Raw genomic sequence first — 17,141 nt, 5'->3', positions numbered from 1 at the left:
GGCTGCGGGACAGTGATCATTATTTTGAAGACCTTGTTACAGAAAGATTAATTCCTGTTACAGGTCTGTGTTTCAAGCTAGGCATTTAAATGCACCAGCAGGAGCTGGGCAGTGATTAATTGTCTTGGAGCTTTGATTCGAAGAAAGCAAAAATCTCCAAAGCTAATTTTAAAGAGTGGAAATCCTTTCCTAGTGCGGGACAAGTGATTATTCAGCTAAAACTGGATGCTTTAGAGCCAGCCAGGAGCATGTCTCAGAAGAAAACTTTTCCAGTGCCCAGAGCAAGGAGAGCTGCAAGTGAGGTTCTGGGTTTTGTGCCCAGCTCGCCCCCCATCCCAATGCCACCCAGGACACCCCGCTCGGTGCTCCTGTCTGGCCCCGTGCCTGGGGAGCGGCAAACGCTGCTGCTGTGTGCTGCCTCTGCTCGTAAGCCTCCCCCGAGGCAGTGGGGCTGTGGGAAGTGCCGGCTCTTGCAGCTGGGATCTGGGGAAAGGCAACCCAGTGCTGCAGGGCGCTGGAAAAGCCAATTATGTGCTTTTCCCTGGGAGACTCTGTTAATACCCAGGAAAAATTGAATCTGTTCAGGTCCTGGAAGCTCAAGTACAGCTCTGATGCCATCACCCACCAGTGTTCTCTGCAGTGGAGATCACACATTAGAGGAGCTCCTCCGGTGACAGGCATCAGCCACCTCCGCTTCCCAGAAACCGTGGGTGATGATCCAGGGTCGCCCCCCAGCACCAGCCGCACGTGGGGCCTGGAGGTGGGAGCAGGGCACAAGGCAGGGTGGGGACAATGTCCTGGCTCTGCGGAATGGAGGTCTTTTTCCTCCTCTGAGAATAAAGTCAGTTATAAAATAGCCAACACACTTCAGTTGGGGAAGGAGCAGGTCATTATACCTAGCAGTTGATTTTCATAGCTTTTTTTATATGGTGCATTAGCAGAGTAACAAACCCTATTACAGTTTAATAAACCTTATTTCAGACTGAACAGCCTTGTTTCAGGGCTGGCTCCTGTTCAAACAAGTGGGACAGCCAGCTCAGCCGCTCACTGAAGAAGCTAGGAAGTGACCTGAAAGCAGAGAGAGAACCATAAACGGAGCAAAACAGCTCTCGCAAGGCAGGACTGCCTAGGTTTGGGCTTTCTCACAGCTCAAGTGTTCGAGTGACATGCACGGGCTGAACGCCTTCGCCGGGGGCGCAGGGAGGGGCAATGGCTGCGGAGGCAGCTCGTGATGGAGCTGTGGAGCAGGGCAGCTTGGCCGCCCGGCTCCCTTCTGTTTGCCGTGACCTTCTGTATTGCTTTTATTCCTGGCAAAATGAATTTACTCTCCATGTAATTATAGAAAGAAAATAGTTTTGACCTCGGCTTCATACTTTTCAGCTTAATGTGTATAATTGCTTTGCCAGCCATTTATTACTGTCAACATTTCCAGTCAGGGGCAGTGGGGAGCAGCAGAGGGAGGGCATGGGGGACAGAGAGGTTAGAGGTCTGCAATAATAAAAAGCTGTTTACAATTGCATATTAATAATAGATACAGGCCCACACTGAAGAAACATCCCGCTGTCCTCAGGCACCGGAGGCTCACCGGGGACGCAGGTGAACGCGCTGTGGAGATAAATGCAGGCAGGTGCAGGGCAGAGCAGGGCTGCCGGCAGCCGTGGCCAGGGCCGTGCTCCCACAAGCCCTGGCTCCTGTCCCCAAATCCCCGGTCTCAGAGAGGCACCGCCTGTGCCGACAGATTGGGCAAACCCACAGGAGGGCCCCTGCAACTGGCCTGAAACCGCCCCAATTTAGCAACCAGTGGCAGCGTGCGAGATGTTCGCCGTGCTGGCAGGGATACGTGCGCCCAGCCGGGAAAGGGAGCGAGAACTGGACAGCTATTGCCCAGCAGCGTCCTCCCGTGAGATGTTTCTGCCCACATGCGGACGTACCGGGGGGCAAAATAAGGAGCGGAGTCAAGGCTGTGTTTGCGCTCGTGTGTGGTGGTGAGATGCTGTGTAGTGAAGCCCTTTAACAGATGAGATGTGATTGCCCTTGGCTCTGCAAACAGATTGTCCTGCGGAAGCAGAGCAGTGGCGTGGGGGGTTGTGTCCTGGTTGGTGCAAAGCGAGGGTTGGCAAGAGCCGCCCGTGCCCCAGGCAGACGGGTGCTCTGCAGCCCCAGGAGGCTGTGCCGGGGGGTCTGACGTGCGGCTGCAGCCCCTGCCCTTGGTCTGCCTGCTATAAGCTCCTCTCCTCACAGAGGTGCTGTAAGGCAGGTATGTCCAAGACTAATGAGTTATCGATCAGCACATAATAGGAGTAGCTTTATTTCTAATGACTGGATTGCTTATTGATCGCATTCCCATGCAGGGGGTGGGAGGACCAAACGTACCCCACGTGTTATTGCAAACGTACCCTTGTATAATTAACACCATTCTGGGCATCGTCAGCTCTTGTGTCTGCAAAGGAGTGTGCTGGAGAGGAGCGTGGGCCCAGGACGGAGACCTGGGAGCCTGTAAATCCGTCTGGGTTTAAGCATCACTAACGATGAAAGAAAAACCAACTGCTTAAGGTAATCCTGGTAACTGGAGAGAAGGGAGAGAGGAAAGGGGGAACTCCCTGGGATGAACAGGCAAAGCCTGGAAATTGCCCGGTACTGCAGCGCTCAGCCTCTGCTGTGAATCCCGAAGGAATGAAGTGAGAACCAGCAGCTGCTTGGTTCTCTACACTGTTTGCAAAGTACAGCGGACTTCTTGCTCCTAGTTCTGGTGGGCCAAGGGATTTATGGAAATCAGCCAGGCAGAAGAAACAAGAGCTAAATGCTGCCTGATAGTACAAAGTGTTATAGGGAAAAAGATTTTTTTCAAGTTATTAGCTACCCTTTGTCCTTTAACCCTGAGAGACTATGCAGATATCTAAGCTGTCATTAGAATTTGCATTTCAAAGTAATATATGCAAAAATAATCATACATTTCAGCCTTCACAATATTAGCAGATTAAAACAAATTAACTCTGGGTCCTTGGAATTTAGATCAAATTCATTCCACCTTTCAGCTCCCCAGCGCAGGAGGGAAGGGAGGACTATCCTGAGCTAAACTTGGCTCCACGACAACCAGGGCACGTGCCCTTTCGGACAGTGTTCTTCATGCGAGGCAGGAGAGGTGAAAGGGAGAAGCCCCTCTCCCACCCGAATGTGCCCAGAGATGGCAGCGGCTGGTGTGGGCAGGGGAGCGGGGGGGCCGATGAAGGGGTGCGTGAGGTGGACCCCGGCAGGGACTGGCCAAGAGGCACAGGCTTTTCCAGCCGGGCGCCTTTGCAAAACCGAGCACCCGGGCTGCAGCTCCCCAGCACCTCCTGCAAATCCCCAGTGGTTTCCTCCCTCCTGCGGTTGCTCTGCAGAGCCCTGGCACACCAGTGCAGCAGTGCGAGGCAAGGCTTGCCCACCGCCACCGGTGCCCGGCAGCCTCAGCCTCCCATCCCAAGTCCCGGGTCTGTGCCCGCTCTCCCAGCCCGAGCTGTCTCCACAGCCCGGCAGCTCCCATCCACCGCTGGCACGGCCTTACTTTGGCACATGGCTCTGAGCTGTCTTCCTGCCAACTGGCGCGGTGTGTAGGACGTGTCTTTTCCTTATCTGTGGCGCCCAAGAGAGGCTGCTGAGCCCTTTAATGGCAGCTGAATTCAGAAGAGGATATTCCCTATTTGTCTGTGGATAAGCCTTGAAGCGTGGAGGGGAATGGCAAGCGATGATTTGCTCAGGGCTGTCAGTTCAGCTCTTCCTGCACCGCTGCGTGTTGCCTTATTGACAGCCTCCTGCTCTGGGCACAGCCAGTCCTGTACCTGCTGCCTCAGGCAGCTCGGACCTGCGCAGCAGGCTCCTTCGGTGGCTTTTGCAGCCGCCTCCTCCTCTAAGCCTGGTTCTTGAAGCTGCTGCCAGCCTGAGCACCCCAAAATGGTCCTGCCTGCTTGAGCAAGCAGGGCTTAGCAAGGACTGCTGTTTGTGTAATGGACTGCAGCCTGCTGATACAAGGCAAATTAAAAATACAGAGGGCAGTTTGCAGCAAGTTACCCTTTATACTGTCTGCCTTACTGCTTGCCTCCACCTTGCCTTCTCCATCAGAGCAGGGCTGCAAATTAGTTTCTAAGCAGGGTTGTGCACCCTGGTCTGCATACAAAGCCTCAGGCTGGGCTATGTGAGGCATTTCCCAGTCCCTTCCTTGCCTTGGGTCTTGTCTACATGATCTTATCCCCTTCAATTAATGTCTGGCCTGAGACTAACCCATACATGCGGAGCAGCCTGCATGCAAGTTTCAGTTCAACAGTGCTCCTTGGTCAGACTTAAGCCCGGGGAGGAAGAGGAGGGAGTTACACTGAAGTGAGCCCTTCCCCACGCAGTAGACTGCCGGAGGGAGCATTGTGCCAAGCGAATGAAGTGCCCAGTGGTGTTGGCTGTCTGTGTGTGAATGCACTGGTTGGGTTGTGCTAATCACAACCGGAACTAAGCCCCGGGAACTGAAGAAAAAGCTCTGGCATCCACAGGGTCACACGCTGCTGCTGCCCTAATAGCTCTGACATGGATCAGACCCGCTGAGATGCGCACAAGCTGTGCAGAATGCATCTCTGGCAATCCTTATCAGCGCTGAGTTCATTCGGAAAAAATACAGTTCAGTTGCTCCCGTTCACTGTAGAGTAAACCACACACCCAGTGTTTAATAATTCAAGAGCTGAGAAAAATAATTATAAATATTTAAAGCCTCTGGAGCTGTCATGCCTTTGGAATGGTGGTAGCACTGCGCCCCTTTGCTTTGCCATCGCTTCCTTCCCCTTCGCCAACCCGCTCTCCAAACACGGCTTTTAACTCGAACAGCAACAGGAAGCATCGCTGCGACCAGCCCTGTGGACCTGGAAAGCATTTCTCTTTTGCATTAAGAAACTGAATTACATCTAAAAAGGTTTGAGACCTGAAGGTTTCAGCAAGGATAATGGGTTTATCATTCTGCAGGGACGCGAGCTGTACGTAAATGCTGTCTTTCCTATGTTGTAACTCTCAGGGCCAGAGACTAGAACTTACGGGCTCTGCTGTCTCCTTTCCTATGGATCTACTGCACAATGCACTTCACCGAATCTGCTGAGTCTGCGGCGTGTAGGCATTCCCAGGCACTTGTGAAGAGCCGCCAGCCACGGCCTCTGCCCCCTTCCATCCCTGCCTCTGCAGCGTTTGCCCATCAGCCGGCATGGCGCAGGAGCTGCCTGCGATAAGGAGGGAGCAGGGGCAGCTCCTGGGGGGAGGCAGTGGGTCCCCCCCGCAGCCGTGCTACACCTCACTACAACCTTTTTTTGTCGCTGTCTTAACAGTGACGTGCAGTGGCAGCATCATGCAATGGTGGTTTAGAACAGTATCACGGCAAACAAGAACGGCACGAGTTATTATCAAGAAGATATCAACAAGCGGCGTGGTTTAACCCCAGCTGGCAACAAAGCCCCACGCAGCCGCTCACTCGCTCCCCCCCGGTGGGATGGGGGAGAGAATCAGAAGGGTAAAAGTGAGAAAACTCGTGGGTTGAGATGAAGACGGTTTAATAGGGAAAGCAAAAGCCGCACACGCAAGCAAAGAAAATAAGGGATTCATTCATCACTTCCCCTCGGCAGGCAGGCGTTCAGCCATCTCTGGGAAAGCAGGGCTCTACCACACGTAACGGTGACTTGGGAAGACAAACGCCATCACTCCGAACGTCCCCTCCTTCCTCTCCCAGCTTCATATGCTGAGCATGACACCATATGGTCTGGAATATCCCTTTGGGCAGTCGGGGTCAGCTGTCCCGGCTGTGTCCCCTCCCAGCTCCTTGTGCACCCCCAGCCTGCTCGCTGGTGGGGTGGGACGAGGAGCAGAAAAGGCCTCGACTCTGTGTAAGCACTGCTCAGCAGTAACTAAAACATCCCTGTGTTATCCACACTGTTTTCAGCACAAATCCAAAACATAGCCCCATACCAGCTACTGTGAAGAAAATTAACTCTATCCTAGCCAAAACCAGCACAACCAGACAAGAATATTCAGTTGTTTTACACCGTAAAATAGCCAAAAAGGCCATTACCCTGTAAAGGACACTGAGCTGCTCCTACACTGCCCTTTCCAGCAGGACCCAGGGGAATAATGACGTGGAAAACCCTTCTGCTCCGGGTGATGTTCAATGTGTGGGTGCAGGCCTGTGTTTCCTGGGTCTCAGAAATGGTTGTATCAAATGTACATAAGCTTCAGGAAAATAACAGCTTCACTGCAAAGGGTGCCGGCCCTTAGCTGCACCAGGAGGTGGGAATCTCCTGTCCTTGTCCTTCAGGCTCTGGCCTGAGCAAGCGTCAGTGTGGCTGTGGACACTCCTGGCTGTTCTGCTGCCGTCCCTGTGGCTGGTGGCACCGTCAGACCCTGATGCACACACCTCAGGGATGCAACAAGGAATCGGTGAGTACTGCTGGGAACAGAAACGGACCTGGGCAGGGCTATGGAAGCTTAAAGAGAAAGACATAGGCGGTGGAACAAGCAGCAGTGCTCAGGATCTCAAGGATGACTTGACCTTCATCACTTTAACTCCTTCAGTCATCTTGACAAGCTGGATTGATTGGGTTTGCACGGTGAAGCAGGAACTCCCAGGCTGACGTTTCTAAGGAACTCGCAGCTGAACAAGTGCTGACTGCAGCCCGGCTCCGAGGAGCAATCCCGGCCTCCGCCTGTGCTGCCCACAGCAATGCACAACCCAGCCTGCGCCTCTGCAAGCTCTCCCACCGCCCGAGCGGGCTCGGGGGGGCACGAGGAGGCACGTGGCCAGGAAAGAGTAATTCCCTTCTGTGCTTTGGGCTGTGTGAGGATAAATGGGGACAAAATTGTTATTTTGTCAGAATTCCCCCTGCATCAACATCAAAAGTGTCTCATGTCCTCACTTTGTGGATGAATATGGTCACATCAGTGCAAACCTTGAAATGTCAGTGATTTCCGAAATCTTTGCCGTCCCCTGGTGAAAGAGAAGTCTGAGCTATTGACTGGAAAGCACGCAGAAGAAGACCCAAGATGCATTTGGACACAGAGGAAATTAATTGGCTTTAAGATGGGAAAATAAGTCTGCTAAAAGGCTATGGCACAAAGTGAGATTGTGGGGCACAAAACCTTCGCTCAAGCAACAACGAATCGCTGTTCAGTAGGAAGAAGTTTCTTCCTCTCATCAGATCTGATTGCATAATCCAATTAAAAGAAGTGCATTTTTTCTATTTTCTCCTTTCTGATTAGCACTAGCCAGCCAGCATGCAAATGCCACCAGCCCCACACTTCATCATTTCCCAGTCTAATTACTGGTGAAGAAGGCTGGGGATGAGCGACAAAATTGAGCGCGTTATTGACTGCTGTGCTCTTCGCCTGCTCCACGTACAGGACGAAGATTAGACATTAATCCTCCAGGCACCAGAGGTCTCCTCCAGCTTGTCACCATATCAAATACCATTCATATAACTTATTTAACTTGACATTTGGTTGCAGCAGCAGTGGAAAAGTATCCAGCTAACGAAGGGGTTTTGTTTTGCTTGCAAACAGAGCTGGTTTCGGTGCAATGAGCTTTCCCAAGGACAGATGAGTCGGGGAGCCAAGAGCAGGGGAAAGCAGGACTCAGGAGGGTGGCAAAGAGGGAAAAGACACCCCAAGCTGTGGCATCTCGAGTCACTATTGACCGGCATGTCCAGGGGCGCATCTGCAGCCCATCTAGCACACGTGCGGTCCAGGCTCGCACCCTGCACCCAGCCCTCACGCGCCCAGCCCTCAGCCGGGTGCGATGCTTGGACTCAGCACTCCGGGCTGCCTTAATCCCCTTCGGAGGAAGGAGCTCTCTGTGCCTCTGCTGCTCTCTGAAATGCCCCCTGCATCCCTCCTGCCGGCTCCTCCTGGGGCTAGGCGTGGATTAGCAGGGATCTTCCCTCTTGCTTGGGAGGATTAAACATGTTATCCCCCTGCGGTCATTATGGATTCAGCTTATACTTTTCATTGTAAAAAGCAGCTTTCATTTTTGAAACGTCTCTTCTTCAGCCCTTCAGAGAGGGGTTCAGTGCATGCCCGAGGGGAAGCCAGAACCTCTAGACACCACCTTCCCTCTGCCCCAGCGCCAGCAAGGTTTTGGGTCAGGACGGGCTGATCCTGCCAGTCAGGCCGCCTTCCGCACAGCATCTCTCTGCTGCAGTGCCGTGCCCTGGCCACAGCCCCACGTGTGGCTCGTGGGCACCAGCCAGGCTGAGGAGCAGCCCTAGCATCCAGTTCCCCCCACTACCACATAAAGGAGCCTTTCTCTCCTTTGTAAAGCCTTTGTAGGTGGCAGGTTGCAGAAGGCAGCCCCAAGGTGGTGGAACTCACTGTCTCCACGGGCTCTGTGTGCTGGGGGTACCCCGACAGGATACCAGGGAGCGTACCGAAGGCATTGATTTTACTCCTCAGGACCAGGCTAGGAGCTGTGCATTAACTGCTGGTAAGCATTTATAAATAGAGGGAAAGCGATTTTCCCTGTGGCTTCTGCTCTGTGGCTGCATGGCCCAGCAGGCAGCACACAGCGCCGTCCCTGCCCTGCCTGCCTCGGTGCCAGCCTGCTCCGGGCAGGACAGCCGTCAGGGCAGAAGCAAGGCACCTTAATGAGCAGGGGAGGAGGAGGGAGGCGGTGGTGGAGCTTGGCAGGCGTATTCCTGACTGCACAATTAGCAGTGAACAACTCCCTAATGATTGTTGTAAAGTTTTAAACCAGCTAATGGGTCCTGGGAAGAAGAAGTTCATTGAAAGTACAAAGCATAAAAGAGCAAACACAAGCTGTGACATTTTAAATGAGAAGGCAGGAACCAGTCTCTCTGCAAGCGATTATGGAATTATAGTACTGCCGCAGTTATCCGTTAGCCAGGGATGTGCCGGGAATGCAAAGCCGGGGCAGCACGTACGGCTTCCCGGCGTCGCGGGCTGCCTCGTGCCGACAAGGAGGGCTGCCCATGGGGGAAGGTTCCTGCTGGTCAGACCTGACGCCCCAGGGAGCCAAACCTCCCAGAGCCACGGGGGTGCCCTGAGTGATGCTCCGCAGCTGGGGGGTCCAGGGGGCTGGCTGCATTGCTGCCCGTCAGTATGCCCTCTTTTCCTAGCCAGCGCTAGGGAGCCAGCGACTGCCTGAGCTGTCAGTGCCTGTGCGGTTCCCTGTGCCTGCGTATCGATCCTCTCATCCTCCTGGCACCTGGAGCCTTGAAGCCGTGACTGGGGATGGTGACGAGGAGAGGCCGTCCCTGTGGGGTGGGCACTCACCTCCCTTCGGGGCACAGCGGCTCAGAGAGCCGCGCTGGGCTGCCTGCCCTGCTCCCCAGCACTGAAGCGGGAGCTCCCTCCTTAGCCCAGCGCAGAAGCCGGTGTCACTTTGGCCCACAGATGTTCTCTGGAGTCTGCAATTTCTGCCGCTCCTGTCACAAGCCATCACCTCGTGGGCTACCAAATCACGTCGTGCCATGCCACATCAGTATGAGCAGCTTCTTGACCTTTCTTTCCTTCTCAGGCTTCAGGCGTGTGTGGTTGCCCGCAGACAGGCACCCGTGCGCTCCCACTCCCTGCAAGGCTGCAGCCCTGATCCAGAGAGGAAACGTGGCAAAAACTGGTGGTCCGGCAGCCTCGGGGACGGGGGCTGCAGGCTGGAGCGGGACCCCACGTCACCTCTGCTCACCAGACAGGGCACAAGGAGGGAGGTGAGAATCGCTCAGTGGTACCCACAGAAACCTCCCGGACCCTGCCGTGCCCTGTGCCGGTGGCAGCCGGGGGGACGCAGTGCCCGCCAGCCGCACTGCGGGGCTGGGGATGCTCCACGGGGCAAGGGAGACACGGCGATAACCCAGCGTGTGCCAAACCTGCCGGAGGGCCAAGGCAGGGAAGAAGGTTTAAATGCTTTCATTAGATTAATGTGCTGTGGCATTTTAAACTAGGAAATATTAATGTGGAAATAATAGGGATGTGCGTGGGTTATTTTTCATTCCCCTCAGCAGGCCATAGGAAAAGAGAGGGCCGAGGGAGAGCTGCTGTCAGAGGAGTTTCCACTGCCCTGGGTTAATCCTCCCTCAAGGCTGCTGGACAAGAGTTGTGGGGGTGGGCGGCCGGGGGAGCGGCGCAGGGGCAGAGGCACACGCTGGCACCAGAGGGGCTCTGGATGGGACACTAGATTTGGGGGTCAGTGCCTAAGCCATCACTCCTGGAGATTAGGAGCCTTCCCAACGGCCCCTGCCTGCCCACGGGGACTCCCTTGCCCCTTTGGCAGAGGGTCTCCGGCTGCCCCAGGACCCCGCGCTGCCCTGCGGCCCCCTGACACCCGCCCTGCCCACCCGTGGGAGCGCTGCCAAAGTTTACACCTTCCTCTTTTATTTATGACTTTCATTCCACTTTCTGCTGACTCTCTGATGGCACCACTCCAATTTAATTAAGTAAATAAATAAAGTGATTAATTTAGATGCCATGGACTCTTCTGCGTGAGCCCTGCTAGCACTCCTGGCTGCAGGCTGGGCAGGAGACACCCCGGTCCAGCCCGCCCCACGGTCCCCCCCGAGTTCTCCCTGGCATCAGACTGTGTCTCCCATGGGCTCAGCACGGTGCTGGGCCCACGGAGACCCACATGCTCCCACGGTGTGGCCAGGACTGTGCGTGATGGAGAGGGGGTTCAGGACATCCCTCATGCGAGTGGCCATCCAGCATCCCAGGCTCCAACAAGAGGTAGAGAAGCTGGATTGTGAGGACAGGAGCAAATAAAGTCATTTTGTGGCTTTGTGGGTACAAAGAAGACTGAGCAGCATTTTTCCGCTTAGTTTTGATGCAGAGCATTTCTTTAATACAATTCAGAGGACAATGTGGAATAACTCTGTTAGTATCTAATTATCTTTGCTATTGACCCAGCACTCCCAAATAGTTTGGCACAGTATGGGATTTTTCCCTTAATGTGTTATTTCCAAGTAGCCATGAAATTGCACAGGATTACAAACTTCCTCACTTTGATGGAAACTCTTCCCACTCAGAAGGTTTCTGCGGGGAATAGAGACAAAACACTTCAGTGTGTCAGTGAATTAGGAAGAATATTCCTTAGTCCAAAGGGTAAATTCATTTACTGCCTGCCTTTCGTGGGGCTGAAGAGGATGGCCTTTGCAAAGAGCACACGCAGCCCAGGAGTATGGCAAGAGATCAGTCTCTGAGGTGCAGGAAAAGAGATAAAGCAGGTATATGGAGATAAAGCTAATTAAATTGAGATTCGTGGATACGAAGAAAGACTAAAGAAGGTGCCTTATCTGGTGATGAGGGCAGAGGAGAGGGACTGAGGACACCTGGCTTCTAATCTCAAGCCTCCCTTTAATGTGTTACGTAGCCTAGGGCAAGTCACTTAATTCCCTTTTTTTGCCATTTAACCCTGCACTAAGATAAACCATTCAGCTATTTACACGCTCTGCAGCATTTCTGAAGCTTGGAAATGTTTTGAGATCCCACATCATTGTACAGGCACTGGACAGCCGCGACCACTAAATGCAGCTGTAGGCACATCCCGGCGTGCCGAGCACTCGCACCCTCGTCCCCAGCACTGGGAGCAAACGGGAGCCTCCACCTCCCGCTCCGCCAGCTCTCTGCAGGGAAGAGATTTGGATTTGACTGCTGGGACATCTTGCATTTCTGCACCTCTTCTTGCCCTTTAGGCAGCAGAACCGTCACCAGCGGCTGCGATTTCATCCCGGGGAAGGACGGAGAGGGGAATGTCCTTTACATTTAGCTGGGGACAGGCAGTGCGGAGCAAACGCAAACGCTGCTCAGTGCAGGCGCAGGCTCATCAGCAGGATTTCAGGGAGAGATGCAATAATATTTATGATATTAAACAAACCCAAGGCCCACAGCTAGTGGTGCAGGTAGCAAAAAGAAGATCAATATGATGGCTAATGGATACAGAAGGGCAATTTAATTGGGTGTTGTGTTTGATAAATTATTTGTAAAGTTAAACACACAATGAAAGTATTGCAGGCCTGCCTGCTCGGGAGGTAAATGAGTCAGCCGGCACAAATTGAGCCCAGATGATTAATGGTTATAAGCGCCATTGTTTGCTAAACTGACAAGTCACCGAGAGTAAAAACAAAGCTGGAATATTTTTAATTGGGTTTTATGTATGCCTCCCTGTTTGGAACCGGTTTGGGAGCAGGTCTTTATTTGAGACAGGGGGTCGGCACGCGGGGCTGTGATCACAGGCGTCGTCCCTGCGGCTGATCACGCAGTGCCCAGCGCCCCGCTCGCCCGGGGAAGCTGCCTCTCCTGCGGGATGTGGCAGAGGCACGCGCAGCATCCCGCTGGCCCGCGGCATCCCTCCGCTCCGGCGCCGGCGTGAGGCGCTCCCTCCGACCTGGCCTGACAGAGGAACAGGACAAGTCACTGCTCCTGCGCAGCTTGAAATGAAACTGGTGTAACAGATTAAGTGAACCTGTGTTGCAGTGAGCTTTATGCTCATACGGTTGGATTAGTGCATAACGAACAACTATACGGATTTACATTTCAGATCAACTTTGGAAAAAGTATAGTAGTCTGTTGATTGCCTAAAATACATAACTCGCATTTAAGCCCATAAAAATGCTGCTGTTACTAAAAAACGGCTACTTTGGGAATCTAAACCGGCTATAAGCCAATTGAATTTAAATACTGACACCATTTCCTTACAACTTTCCCTATTATTTAAAAATTGCTCCCATTCAGTTCACCTGGCTGGCATTTGAACAGTGGCCACAGACACGCTGGGGCTGGACAGTGTGTGAGGCCAGCCTCGTGCTCCCACACACGGACACGTGTGCAGATGAAAGGGATGCTGATTTGGCAAACCAACAAATGAAACAAATGAAAGTGATGTTGATTTAGCAAATGATTTTTTAAAAATGCAAAAGATTCTTTCTCAGTAAGGACTAGGTAGAAGAAAAGAGGTGGTGGCTGTCTCCACCCTGCTTTGCTTATATCCTGAGCCAGGACAGGAGTCCCTGGATATGCTCCTTAGCCTGTTACTCTAAGCCTTATTGATGTAAATCTATCACAAAAGCACGCGTGATGATGGTGGAGAACTTGTAGGCATAAGCAATGCAGCTGCATTTTCTTTCCTCCTCTGTTTCCTGCAGCGGCCATGCCTCCGCATCACAAAACCATCACCTGGAGTCATCTCTCCATCACCTTCGGCTGCTCTTTCTTCTCCATCCTCCTCCCTCCTTCCCCACGAGCCTCTCGTCCTCGTACACGCCAGCTGGGTGCTCTTCAGACACGACTGCGCCTTACCACTTCTCCGGGCGCGGGATCCAGGTCGTTGTGGTCCCGAGCAAATCAAGTGGGGGCAGAAAAGCAGTTTTATGTGAGTGCCTTCTGCAGATACTGGAAGGAGGTCAGCCGCCACCCCGCCTGGGACCTGGTAATTACACCCAAAGAGTGTGGAACTAATGAAAGAAGTGACGAGGTCTCACAATGACCAAGTCTGAATGGAGTGGTTTCTGGCACCCTTTCAAATTGATTTTAAATACGAACTCCCTTTAATCCTCCTCTCTATCTCATTCCCTACATCGCTGATTCCTCATCAAACAGTTTAAATTAATTTGAGCCTGCCGTTCTCTGCCCTGTTATCTCCCCCCCCTTCATTTATGAATTTTAAATCAACTTGTTAACAACCTACTTAGTTGCATAATTTTGCTATAATAATCCATGCCCCTGGCCGATTGCATATTAATTCTGGAGATAACACGCTCTGCAACCAATGGCACAGCAAGCTCGCGGCTGTGCTCTCACTGCTGGTGGTGGCCGCAGTGCCAGGAAAATGCCTTTGTACAGACCAGTAGCCCGGTGGCCGCCGGGACTTGGGCTACTGGTGCTTTGCCTCCTGCTCCTGCCCGCTGGTCTCCAGCCCAGACCATTCCCCACCACGCTGGGGGCCGCAGCCCCCCGCACGGCCGGCGTAGGCAGGAGCTGGGGGGCCATGGCTTGGCGCTGCGCAGGGACACTGGGGCGCGGGACGTCTTCATTGCCAGGCAGGCGGCCGTGCTGTCCCTTCCCCTCCGAGCTGGCACACACTATCTCTATTCATCCTCACAGCCCAGAGGCTCTAAAGCAAGCCGTGATGCAGACAAGTACTGTTTCCAAGATGGAAACTGAAGATACAATCCATAAATCATTTCCTAAGGGTTATGATAATGGGTTATTGATTAATAGGGGAGGGTAGAGAAAACATGGGAAGGACTGGAGGTCATAAATCCTGTAAATTAGGTAACCCTGCGTGTGCCAAGCGATGCGAGCTGTGTGCTCAGGTCCTCGCGCGGCAGCAGCTGGATTTCCTGCCTCGATGAAGTTTTAATTCTCACCAGCATCAGGGCCAGGCTCACGGCCATCCCCGTCCTGCGGCACAGGGGGCTCGCCCCGGGCCCCCAAGGAAAGGCTGCAGGAACAGCAATGTTGAGTCCCGTGGGTTTTCCCCTTGGCTCTACAGGTGAAGGTCACTTCAATGACCTTGCTCTCAGCTCCTTTGCTTTCTGTCCTGGTGAGGTTTAATTCCCCTCCCACAGTCTGCTCTCATTCCTCCCTCCTTGTCCCTCTTAAGTCATTGAAAGCAGCACTTCTTTAGTCGACTATGCTGTGCATTAATCCTACTTGTTCTACTTCCATGGAGACATGCTGAGAGCGCTGGTACTTGTTTTTCCTGCTTTTTGTTGTTTTTTTTTTTTTTAATTTCATGGCTAAAGAAAAGCTGTCCATTACCTCTAACAACAACAAATTAGCCAGAGGACTGCAATGAGTCGTGTCTTCCGGCAGGCAAGTGTTTTACCTTAATTGTAGAACATACCCGCTCTTTTCCAAGACCTGGCGACTCGGGGCTCTCTGTGAGCGCCCAGCATCGCTGGCCCCAGCCCTCGCTCCGGGGGCTGCCGCAGCCCGTCCTGCCGCTCGCCCCACGCCACGGAACCCACCGGAGCTCTTGTTCAGCGCCAGGCACTCGTTGGTACCCGGGTCCAGGGCATCCGAGGCCGGCGCCCTCAGCCCCGAACGCAGCATCTCCGCGCCCGGGCGGCCCCGCAGCCTGCGCCAGCCGCACAGTGCCCTCTTGCGACTCCGCTCTGAAGGACTGCGGCGAGGAAGAGGAGCTGGGCTCGCCTCGGCCTGGCCCCTGCTGCCGGGGGCTGCCCCTGCCCCGGTTCCCCCAGGGAAAAGCAGAGGCTGAGAGAGGAGTTGAAGGAAAGTGGGGATGAAGGGCTGCGGGACCCGAGGCAGGGGCTGAGCGCCCACATGCCCCGGCTGGACCCTGCCTGGTCCCCGGCTCCGGCCAGCACCCACCTGAACAGCCGGCACAGCAAACGAGACCTTTTCCTTTCCCCCACCGAGCCGAAAAGCAGGTGGCCGATGCGGGGGCTGTTCGCTTTGCCGTTCATATGCCGATGTCATCAAGGAGCAACTTCCAGGGGTCTTGTGTCCTTGTTACCGTTACCTCTTACCCCCCCGGCACCGTGGAGATGCTTCTCTGCCCACCGGCACAATGCCCTGCCCGTTGGGGGGCAAACAGCCCCAAGCACCATCCTGGGACTCCCTCGATAATTACCAGGCTCCCCCGGGGTGCAGAACGATGGGCAGGAGACCCTCTGGTGACAAAGAGCTTACGAGTCTGCAAGGACACAGAAATGCAGGCAGCAGGTCGAGCGTCGGGGAGGGGGGCTCTGCACCTGCCCCACACACCCATGGCCGCGGCAGGAACATCCGCAGGCTGGCGGACAGGGTGCGCGGCTGCTCCCCCAAAACTGCTGCTCTTCTGCCATGCAGCTGCCTTGTAAATGCACAAGCACACGCTTCCCACGATCCAACGGCTCTTCAGCCCCTGGCACGTGTGCCCAGAGGGGACAGGTCTGCCGCAGCTGATGGGCGATACCCCATCCCGCTTACCCCATCCCGCTGCTTCCCCTGGCCCCAGGGACTGGGGAACAGGGCCCTTCACCCCGCCGTACCCTTTGGGCTGCGCTCGGAGGAGCTGTGGGTGCACAGCCAGCACCCCAGCGTGTCACAGGGAGAAAAGGAAGCAAAAGCCGTTCCTGCTGTGGCAGTGTCCTTGCAGACCAGGGACCTCTGAGCCTGCTGGATCATAACATGAGGCAGCGTTAACTCCTGGGAGAAACGGTGCCCGGCCACAGGAGAGCACTATGGGCTGCAGCCGCCCGCGGCGACTGTCCAGGAGATTATAATGTGCATTCAGAAATCATTATAAATAATTAGTAAGCTGGTATTCGAGGGTGATATCCCATAATTAAACACAATGATTTCATAGTGTTTGGCTGAGCGAGAACCAGATATTTCAAGATAATGGCTTGCTTTGCCTTTTATTTGGCATGTATTAGATCCCCATATGGTCTCAAAAGCAGTTATTAGCACAAGTGTATTTCATAATTAGGTTTGTTCTGACTTGTATGCTATTCATTACATACTTAAAGTTAAACCTGATAAGATCTCGGTTTTAGGACAGGACAAAACTATAGCTTCAACTAATGGGAGATCTTACCAGTTTGGACACAAGATGCGTCACAGAGCAGTGATGGCTGCCCAGTACCTGCCACCTGCCCCCGAAGGACAGGGCCGTGTCGCAGTGCCCGGCGCAGGACAGCGCAGACCCAAGGCTGCCGCAGGGAAGGGTTCAAAGGCAGCACCGCTCCTTCGAAAGCAGCAACAGCCAAGGCTGAGGCCTGGGAAACGTGTCCGCTGATCTGCACCTCATCCCGATGGCAAAGCCGAGCGGTCCCGGCTGCCCCGAGCAGTGGGCGCTGCTGACAGGGACCCCATTTCCCGGCAAGGCACCGCTCCTGCCGACGTGGGCTGGGACCAGTTCTGGGTCCCGGCTGCTGCTGAGCAAATCACGCCATTTTACTGTTTCTTCCCTCTGTGTGGGAAGAAACTTGGAAGAGAAGCTCCTAAACTATTTTATAGACATTTTCAACTGTTTCCTTAGCTCCTGCATGCGATCTGGGCAGCACGAGCTGTTCAGAGCCGCAGAGCTGCGCGTTTGGTGAGGACGCACTTTGAAGGGGCTGATGCACTGTAAATGTGTCTGCACGTCGTGGTTGGGCTCAGAGCTGGGGCTGCCCGAGCACCTTTGCCGGGGCTGG

This window comes from Gymnogyps californianus, chromosome 27 (assembly GCF_018139145.2).
Source record: "Gymnogyps californianus isolate 813 chromosome 27, ASM1813914v2, whole genome shotgun sequence".
Classification (NCBI taxonomy): domain Eukaryota; kingdom Metazoa; phylum Chordata; class Aves; order Accipitriformes; family Cathartidae; genus Gymnogyps; species Gymnogyps californianus.
The sequence above is the reverse complement of the archived record's forward strand: the minus strand, read 5'-3'. Positions refer to the sequence as shown.